The sequence below is a fragment of the Chenopodium quinoa genome, unplaced genomic scaffold, assembly GCF_001683475.1.
Source record: "Chenopodium quinoa cultivar QQ74 unplaced genomic scaffold, ASM168347v1, whole genome shotgun sequence".
Classification (NCBI taxonomy): Eukaryota; Viridiplantae; Streptophyta; class Magnoliopsida; order Caryophyllales; family Amaranthaceae; genus Chenopodium; species Chenopodium quinoa.
This window is the reverse complement of record NW_018742329.1, coordinates 5,175,500-5,186,177: the sequence shown is the minus strand read 5'-3', so window position 1 is coordinate 5,186,177 and position 10,678 is coordinate 5,175,500.

Sequence of the window (10,678 nt, the reverse complement as noted above, 5' to 3'; positions counted from 1 at the left end):
TAGAAAAGACATCTACATTGAGAAAACCTTTAAACTCAAAATTACTCGAGTAGTTTTGTCAGGATTGGCTAATGTAGACACTTAAAAATGTCTCCCCAAAACCAAACCCGATGATGAACAACCTTTCACTGCCATTATTGGTCGGGTTAAGTATTTAATATTTGGAGTGCTTAAATTGATATTTAAATCCTAATACATTTCATAAACCAACCCAATTCCTAGCCCATTTCCCCAAACCATAACTTATTTTCCTCTTTTCGTGCCTTTAAACCCAAAATAATTTATTTCGTGTCCTTTAAAATCATTCATTTCGTGTCTTTTTTATAAAAATGTTTAGTCCAGTTTATTTGTTCCTTAATTTGGGTCTAATTATTAAATATTAGGATGGGGATTGCAAAGAGCTCTCCAACTATATATTATAAGCCTAAATCCGAGTTATAACGAATAAGTTATGGCCAAAATACTAAATTGAGTCCAAACCGAACCTAAGCCCACCTTAGCTACGACCCAATGATCATGTGGAGGGTCAAAAAGCTTTAATCCCATCCTTAAACCAATTAGGATTAACTGGAAACTTCTATAAGTTTCTAAAAGATCTTAATTATCCTTTTTGAAAAGATAAGATTAAAGAGTTTGAAATTGAATAAAACTTTTCTTTTTGAAAGTCCTATTTCTATTCGAATTGAAAGACGTTCAAAGATAGTCAGATATTATTTTCGTGCCTCATATTTTTTTTATCCAAATCTTAGATTGTTGGATAGCCCTTGAAATTATCTTTCCAATGATATAATATAATATCAATTCCAAGCTATAACGGAAAAGATATGAATGAAATACGAAACTCTATCCAAAACTGACACCGTCCTACTATTTCGGCCATATATTTTATTTTACAAACGATTTTAATATGATTTTAATTGGGTTAGAAATTATACTTCAATAGCTTTCCAACGATGTATTATTTATCTTATTCCGATTTCTGGATCAAAAGATATGATAAAAACAAAACCCGCAAAAACTGTTGTCTATTGCAAGAGTATTATTCCAATTCGAATTCTTATATTTTCTTAATTCTTTGACCCTTCCTTTTCCTTATAAATAGAGGTCATATCTCCCCCTTTTCAATCATCAACAAGCATGATCATCAAATAATTCTCTTCTCCCTCTTTAGCCTAAATACTAGCCACCCTATTCTCTCAAAATACTTCCCCTAAGCGCTCCAAGAAGTCCATACAATACCCAAAGTTCTATACTTAAACCAAGGCGTGACAGGTATAATTAACTGAGGGTTTGGACTAAATCAACTCTACATTTATTTAATTAATTTCCATTTGATTTATATTTTTGTATTGAAGCTACTAACAATTTATTCATGATATAGCAATTTTAAGGAACGCGCGTTATGTGAGTAATTAATTAATTAATTTAATTAATTATTTTATTTTAATATTGCTAGTATCATGATTAGGTTATTTTATATTTGATTTGACTAATGCTATTATTGTTAAATTACTTCCAATAATTAAAGAAAAATTTTAAATTACCACCAAAAAATGTAACCATTTTTTAACTAACCACCCATTTAATTTTTTATTTTAAATTACCAACCCTTAAATTAAATAAATGCTCATATTACCACCCATTTCAAAAATCCGGTGGATTTTCCGTTTGTAGGCCCCACCTAACGCTTATTTTGTCCCTTTTGACTGATTATTTTCCCCGATTTTTCTCTTGAAAAACACTCTCCTAACTTGAATTCACATTTTTCTCTTGAAATTTGATAGAATTTAGCGAAGGAAATGTGAATTAAAGTTTAGAGAGCGTTTTTAAAGAGAAAAATCGGGGAAAAAAAATCTGTCAAAAGGGACAAAATAAGTGTTAGGTGGGGCCTACAGACGGAAAATCCGCCGGATTTTTGAAATGGGTGGTAATCTAAGAATTTATTTAATTTAAGGGTAATTTACAATAAAAAAAATTAAACGGGTGGTTAGTTTGAAAATGGTTACATTTTTGGGTGGTAATTTTAAAATTAACCCAATATTAATGTTTATTCTATTATCATTATGATCACCATATTGCATGTTGAAGGGGATATGTAATTGAAAATCACGCCTAATAAGATAATTTGGACAACCGGTTTAGGTTCCTTTTTAATTTTGTTGTTAATAAAAGTGATCACTAGTATTTTAGAGTTATGTGTTGCATTAATATTCAACCAATTTAATATAATAATAGATTGAAGCGAATTGAATCTTTGTTTGCATGCCTTTGAGATCGCATGAATCACTTTTCACTATAAGAATCGAGTAAAACCCAATATGGGCGAATGTGACTCCATGTCTCACTTCATACCATCATCCTCGATCCTCCTTTCGTGGTTCCGAACCATATGGAGTTAGTAATCTCATGGATTATGAATGGGGTGTAACTTTCACGGGTCAATCGTTGTTTCCTTTCGTTGTCCCTTTATTCGTGGTTGCCTTTTATAATCCGTGAACGGTTTACAAGTTCCTAAAATACTTGTTGGCGGCTCCCTACTTTATTTGTCCCTAATCGTATACGTCAATTTCCACTTCCTATGAGTGCCAAGCATATTCACAACATGCTTACATAGGCGCACATCAAACGACACCTATTTTTGGTATTTTTGCATTTTTGAAAAGAATGAAAAGAAAAAGGAAAATAGAAAAGAGAAAAAAAGTAAAAGAAAGGAAAACATAAAGAAAAGTGCAAAGATGCATGCATGTCATATAAATCTCAATCGTCAAACAAGTGGTCATTTGACAACATTGCCAGTGACCCCAAACACCCTTGGTGTTACAAAGCAAACATCCTCGAACCGTTCAACTCTTCCTAAAATAATCCTATTCTATCCAAATAATGAAAGAAAATAGGGAAATAAGAATGATCTCATCGAGAATCCTAGCTAAGCTATGAAAAGCGGGGTAATGAAAATACTGCTTCCATGAAGCTCCGATCAAGCATAGCAAGAATTGTTAAAATCGAGTAAGAATGAAAAAGAGAAAATGGAACTATATACAAAGAAAACGATTAGTAACTTCAAAACAAAATAATAAGAAAGCAAAATAAAAAATAGAAAGACAAAGAAAAAAAATCAAACTAATCAACAAAATCAAATCAAAATATTAAAATCAACTATACACTCAAAATAGCAAAATCAACTATATACCTAAGCTACAATCATTTGAATCAACGGGATTTGGATTTAAGGGTTTTGGACTCAGGGGAGCAAAATCATCAACTACCATGAAAGTGCAATCATCATCTAAATCAACATCAAAATATTCTTAACAAGAAAACATGATATAATCATGGAAAACAACAATACTCAACATCATATATAGATCAAGACAAGCAATAAAAAACCATCAACGCATGAAAAATAAAGGACATCCAACAAAAAAAAAATTGGCCACCGAGACCCTTCCATAAGACTAGCTAGTGTCCCCCCCAAACTAAACAAAAATACAAAGGGTAGTTAGGATCACATCTATAATCGCTCCCACCAGGCACACGATAATCATAAATATATACCGTGCTCATATGAAAATGAGCGAGTTGGTATTGGACCCTTGAGATCCTTGCCAATATGGGTAGGTAGGCTTCCCATCATCCCCTTTAGTTTGAACGGGACCGAGTTGAGGAGGGAAGTACGGGTAGTAAACCGGGGGAGTGATCTCCCTACGGTTAACACTCGCATCATAAAGTTGTTGTTGTTGAAGAAACATATCTTGTTGCATTTTGAAATGCCTCTAATTTGGTTGTAGATCACCTCAAAGTCATGATCATACATCCTCTCCAATCGAATTTGCATGCCCGTCATTTGGGCACTCAAAGCCTCTACGTCGGGGGTTAGAGATTCGATGTTGTTGATGTTGAGGTTGAGGCACTTCTTCCTCTTGTTGTTGTTGATTTTGATTTTGTTGGATTTGTTGCTTTTCGTGGAGGACATATTGCATGCCTTCATCTTCACCAGGGATGCATTTGCTAATAGGAACAAACCACACATTCGTGGCATGCCAGTGAAGGAAGGTCAAAGAGGGGTTTGGAAGATAACATAGAGATGAGCATTCTAAAAGGAATGGTGTCCTTCGAACAAGTGTACTATTCGGTAAGCGGGTTCACAATTGTTAGAAAGATAATATATTCAGTAAGGTCAAGTGATCGAAATGCTTGGGTGGAGGCTGTTTCCGATCAGTAATATTAATGTATAATTAATATTATTATAGCTTAATCTTGACTGAACCCTTCGGGTCACATCCTAGCAAATATACAAACCGACTCGACGAATTAACTCGGAAGAAATTAATTCGTCCCCGAGTGTTAAATATTTAGATGTCAGAAATTTGAGCTTAAGGCGTTGAAACCGAGCGTCGGAGTCGAGTAAAAAATAGTAAAAGACGAGACGACAAAATTAGTAATAAATCAACAATGACTAAAATACCCCTAGCATCGGAATCCCGAGTGCTAGGGGATTAGGCAAGCTAGCAGCCCGCACCATGTGCGAGGCTTGCTAGCGAGCCACGGCCAGCAGCCCGCAAGCATTGCGTGGCTTGCTGGCGCGCGCTACTGCTAGCAGCCCGCACATGCGCGTGGCTTGCTAGCAGCAGCCCGCACACATGTGCGTGGGCGTGCTTGGCCAAGAAGGCTGCAGCTAGCAGCCCGTGTGTGCGGGGCTAAGCTAGGCCGAGTGCTTGGGAGGATCATTGGGGAAGCATGTGTGTTTGTGTGAGGACAAGTGGCACAAGGAGAGGAAGGAGTGGGGAGCAAGTATGGTCCCCTCCTCTCCAAGTGGTCCTCACTTCTCTTTACATACAACAAGGACACTTGTTGATTTATTACTTGCTTTCCTATTTAATTTATTTTAGCTTTAAATTAAATTGTGGAATTTCATGATCCCACGTTGATGGGATTGAAATTCTCACACCCACTTTTCTCTATAAATACCCAAGTTGGGTTTTGGAGAAAAGTGCTTGAGTGGGATTTAGAAAGAGCATTGCATTTTGGCAAAAACTCTTAAACTCCATTTAACACTTGGATTTTGGTCGGACCTTGCTAACTCCTAGGTAGCGGACCTAAAAATTCGGTGTTCGTCCTTTGTGGGTGGATACCGTTGGAGGCTCGGTATTTTCGGAGCTAAAGCTTTCAAGTAAGAGCCCATTGGGTCGGGCGAAGCACGCGTCAAAGGTAAATTCCGATTTTATCATTTTATGTTTATTTATTTATGCTTTGTGGTTTTATTAATTGCGAGTGGTTCTTTTGGTCGGGGTCGTTTTCGCGGTAAGTTGGATCTACCAAACCCCAACACATTCCTCACTAACCAATCAAACACCTCATCATCATTGCCCTTTGATATGAATTGCACTTGCTTGACTTGAGAAATGTCGAGGTAGAGGTTTTTGGTGTCACCTACCGGAGTATAAGAAAGAAGATACCTTGCATACCCAAGGTTGGTAGCCAATTTAGTCACCATGCTACCACAAGGGATGTCTCTCGACTTCTTACCCCGCATATCCATACAATTTCTCAAAAATAAGTTCCCAAAATTTAACTTTCCACGCAACTCTTCTCACATTGCCATACAAAGAACACACAACTCGGCTTGCGACATCTTTCCAGGTCTTGCTTAGGGAATATTGAGTAACCCAAAAATTAATAAAGCAGTCGAAGGCACGGTTGAAAAGTGTCTCTAGCAAGAGAATAGCGGGCAGTGAACTCATACAACTCCGAGATATCATGCCACCATGCCTTTTGGGCATACTTATCCAAATAATCATGCTCAGAAAAAAAAAAAGATATCCGTTCTCGAATTAAAATTAAGGGCCACATTGAATTTGGCTAAAAACATTTGATGCTCCACATTGAAGAGTTGGGAGGTTATTTGGTAATCCTTGTCACTGACCGGAGTGCGTGGTAGTCAATGAAGCCAACAACTCCCTAGTCGGCTCAAGGTAGTCTCGGTAGCATTTGTTAACGAAGCTACCCAATCTAAGGTTGTCAAATAAGACCCACAAGTCCTCATTGATTCTCAATTTAATCATACTCGATCGATGGTAGTGCAGTGAGGGATTTATGGTTCTTTTCTTGAATTCGTTCCAAAGTGGTTTATGGCTTGGGTTGGCAAATCGTGTTTAGGGTGGTGGTAGAGGGTCTTCTTGTGTTTGGGAAGTAGGTGTGTTTGAGGGAGAAGGTTATTCAATTGTTATGTTTGTTTTTCTCTTTTTGGAAGTGAGGGATTTCATGATCTTAGACATGTTTGTTTCATAAATTCACAACCAAAACTCAATCACAACTCCACAATTCACCACAATCACAATACAATTACAACACTACCACAATATCCTTGGTTCAACCAAAACTTCAATCACCACTTACTACCAATAATATCAAATTTCAACCTTCTACAAATATCCATAAAAATTTGAAATTAAGCTACACAATCAACAACACAATGTAAGGCAATTTTAATCAACAACAACACATATAAGCAATCTAAATTACTCAACCAATCATCAAATTCAACCAAAACAATACTACTACTATTCACAAGTATGCATAATCAAATTCTTGCTACAAATTGAAGTAATTATGTAAAATAAAGGTATAAATATGATTTACCATACAAGAAGCAAGTTTGATCAAGTTTCAAGCACCAAAATCCACCACACCGAAAATTCCAAAATTACTATTCAATGGAGGAAAGAGATTGGAGAAGCAGAAATGGAGGAAGGTAGTATGATTTTTTATGAAAATGATGAAATTTGAGTAGGAATTGTTGATTTTGTGAATTGTTTGAAGGATTTGAGAGATGATTTTTGTTGTTGAGGAAGTTAGGGTTTCAGCTTAGGAGAAAGAGGAGTGTAGATGAGAGTGAGGTTGAGAATGAAATGAGGAAAAGAAAGGACAAATAAGAAGAAGTAGGTGCGGCTGGACACCTACGCGGTCGCGCAGCAGGGGTGCGCTCCCATGCACGCGGCCTACATGCCCGCGCACGACACCCGCACCCCTGCTACTCTTCTTCTTTGCTTGCTTCTTTTTCTTGGTGCGTTCATCCATGCTCTTAATGATCTTTATCATCCCGGGATTATTGAACCCACTAAACACATTAGTTCCTACTTCCTAAACCCCTGAACAGTGGGTTCAACAACCCAACTTAATGAGAGAACCATAATGCAACCACCAAGCACAAATTTTCTTCTCATTTAAACACAACTTTTCCAATCTTACCTCTTTGATTACCTTACCCATTTAACTTGAAATTTAATAATATCGAGCATACTCTCACCAATTACCACAAAACACCTTCTCATTGTGCTCATGCTCGTTTGAGGGGTCCAATTCCCATGAATTCAACCTATTAATCCAAACACAAAACAAGTGAAAGAAAGAAAAGCAAATTAAAGAAAACTAAAAAAGATATGATTAAAAGAAAAAGTTATAAAAACCGGATTGCCTCTCGGAAAGCGCTTTCTTAAGGTCCTTAGCTCGACCCTTCCTCCAAATCATGGAGGATCAAAAAACACCACCTTATCTAATAAAGTGGTAGAGTAAACAAACTTCTTCTCATTCCTTGGCAACTTCTCATCATTGTTGGATGTACTCTCATTTGTTGAAAATTCCGAATCAAGTTCACTTTGCTTCAACTCAATTTTCTTATTCATAAAAGCTCTCTTTTTCTTCTTTGTCTTCTTACTCCTTGTAGTGGACGACCTCTCACCATCAACACTCTTGGAGTCAATCTCATCCTCTTTCGAGTAGAGCTCAAACCATGGAGGTATGTCAATCACCTTCCCATCCACAAGCTTTAAAGGCTCCTTGTTGTCTTCACTAACCTTTTTGCATTCAACACTCACACTAGTGGAAAAAACATCATCCGTAATGGGCAAAAAGGGCCCATCCGTAACGGGCAGCGTCCGTTACGTATGCGGCCGTTATGGATGGTCATTATTATTCTTAACGGGCGTTTCAGGTGCGCGTTACGAATAACGGGTTATTCGTAACGGGCACCTAAAACGCCCGTTACGAATAACGGGTTATTCGTAACAGGCACCTGAAATGCCCATTACGAATAACCCATTATTCGTAACGGACATTGTAATTGCCCGTTACGAATAACTACTTATTCGTAACGGACATTGTAAGTGCCCGTTACGAAGAAGTAGTTATTCGTAACGGGCAATTACAATGTCCGTTACGAATAATCTCCGAATAAGATAAAAAATTAGGGGCATTTGTAACTAGCATTTCAGGTGCTAGTTACAAAAACCCCTATTCTTCTTTCCATTTACCACTAAAACTATTACATTCTAAAAGACTTATTATTCGTTTACAAACAACAATACTAATAACACCTACATATTTGTGGTAAAATATCATGTAAATGCTAGACAAATCATGTATTACACACTTTACTACTACTTGCTTTTTATACTCTCCTATATACACTTAATTATGACTTCCTGTTAAAATTCTCAGCAAATTTCATCTAACATCATTAGAACAGTATGAATTTGGTTAGAGATATCATGAAATTTAGCTACAAAATTGAAGTGTTATCACCCAATTAAAGGCTCCAAGAAATGATAATGATCACCAAAGAAAGCCTCAATATTACGTCAATATGTTGTGCTACTCTCACTGGCAGACATCGAGGCACCTTCAGATTTCACAGCGGGTGTTCCTCTGCTTCCAATGTCAAGCCCTTGTAATCTTCCCAGGGGATCATTCGGCATAAATTCTAAAGGGTTTTGGGAATTAGATGAATGCATATGGTGCATGTTATTATTATTTCCCCGAGATTGATGAAATGATGGCATTTACATACTATGTTGGCCTTGAGAGACGTGTTGCTGAGGTAGCGAGTAAAAGGGAGAAGGATTGTACTGCATGCTAGGCATCCCTAAGTTAAATGATTCTGAAGGACCCATCATTTCACATGTGGCCATTCTAAGCCTCTCCACTTCCTGCTTTAATGCTTTATTGAGTGTTGAAAAAATAAACAGACAAGTGCAGATTTTAAAGATCTATACCGTACCCCAACAAAATTCAAAAAGAAGAGATTTTGGATTACCGTGAATTCAAGGTAGGTCAATTCAAGTGTAAATGGGTTGATAATAATAGGCACAACATTAAACATGATGAATTCACTCTTATAGACCTTGGCCACTTGCAGGATATTTTGGAACCATTCGTCCTTGGGTCTCAATTTAAGCAAGTGTTTTTGATCCAAAATGGTCTATCGTCCTTGCTGGCAAAAGAAGAATTTTAGGGGTTGGAGATGTTGAAGACGAGGAAGAGTATGATGCGTTTGATGATTCGCCCCTTTTCACTGCTCCTATACTTGATATATAAAATGATGCAAATTATATTCGATGTGACCACAATTAGGGAATACTCGAATGAGGTACTTTTATGTATGCATTATAATAACAAAATATAGAATTTGGGAAAGTTAGAACCTCATTTATGCCATTGTGAACTTCTTTCGCTCCTACAAACTTGTTTTTGCATAAAATCAATTACTTGTAAGCATTTTCAACTTATAAACATGTTATATATACTGAATATGAGTTGTTACAAGAATTAGATATGGAAATTTAATGACTATATGGAATTGGGGAAGTAAGAACCTCATTTATGCCATTTTGAACTTCTTTCGCTCCTACAAGATTGTTTTGCACAAAATCAATTAATTTTAATCATTTTCAACTTATAAAAATGTTATACATACCAAATAGGAGTTGTTAGAAGAATTAGATGTGGACATTTAATGAATATATAGAATTGGGGAAGTAAGAACCTCATTTATGCCATTTTGAACTTCTTTCGCTCCTACAAGCTTGTTTTTGCATGAAATCAATTACTTGTAACCATTTTTTTACTTATATACATGTTATATATACCAAATATAAGTTGTTAGAAGAATTAGATGTGGACATTTAATGACTATATAGAATTGTGGAAGTAAGAACCTCATTTATGCCATTTTGAACTTCTTTCGCTCCTACAAGATTTTTTTGCATGAAATCAATTACTTTAAGCATTTTTAACTTATAAACATGTTATATATACCAAATATGAGTTTTCAAAAGAATTAAATGTGAATTTGTTTTCAAAACTAAGAAGTTGAGTAAGTGTTTGGCTATTTTGGGTAGTCATCTTTGATTGTCTTTAATGATTACTAATGATTTGCTTTGCTTGTGATGGTAGGTGTGTATATATCATGGGAAGTGATGAGTACCTTCATTGTGATGAGAATATGGATGATGAAGACTTTGGTAGTTCTCACTCTGATAACGAGGCGTATGATATCAATAAGGAGACAGATTTGGGTAAACTAGAAGACCAAGCTCATGATGAGTTGCAACGTAGGCTTGACGAATATTAGATATCAGCTGAATGTGCCCTCCCATTAAGGATAATGTTGTCTCCGAGTTTTTAACTGATTCACATGGACAAATTCAAACGCAAACTCAAGTGAAAACCACCGTTGGTGGAGGGGGGTAAAGGCACCAATGAAAAGAAAGGGTAGGGGTGAAACAAAAGTTTTAAGAAACTCGAGTTTTCCATGGTTCTTGATTATGATGAGTTTGGTCAATCTACTGGCCAATGGCGTAACAAATATTCTAGTCACATAGGTATAATTACTCGTAAAATA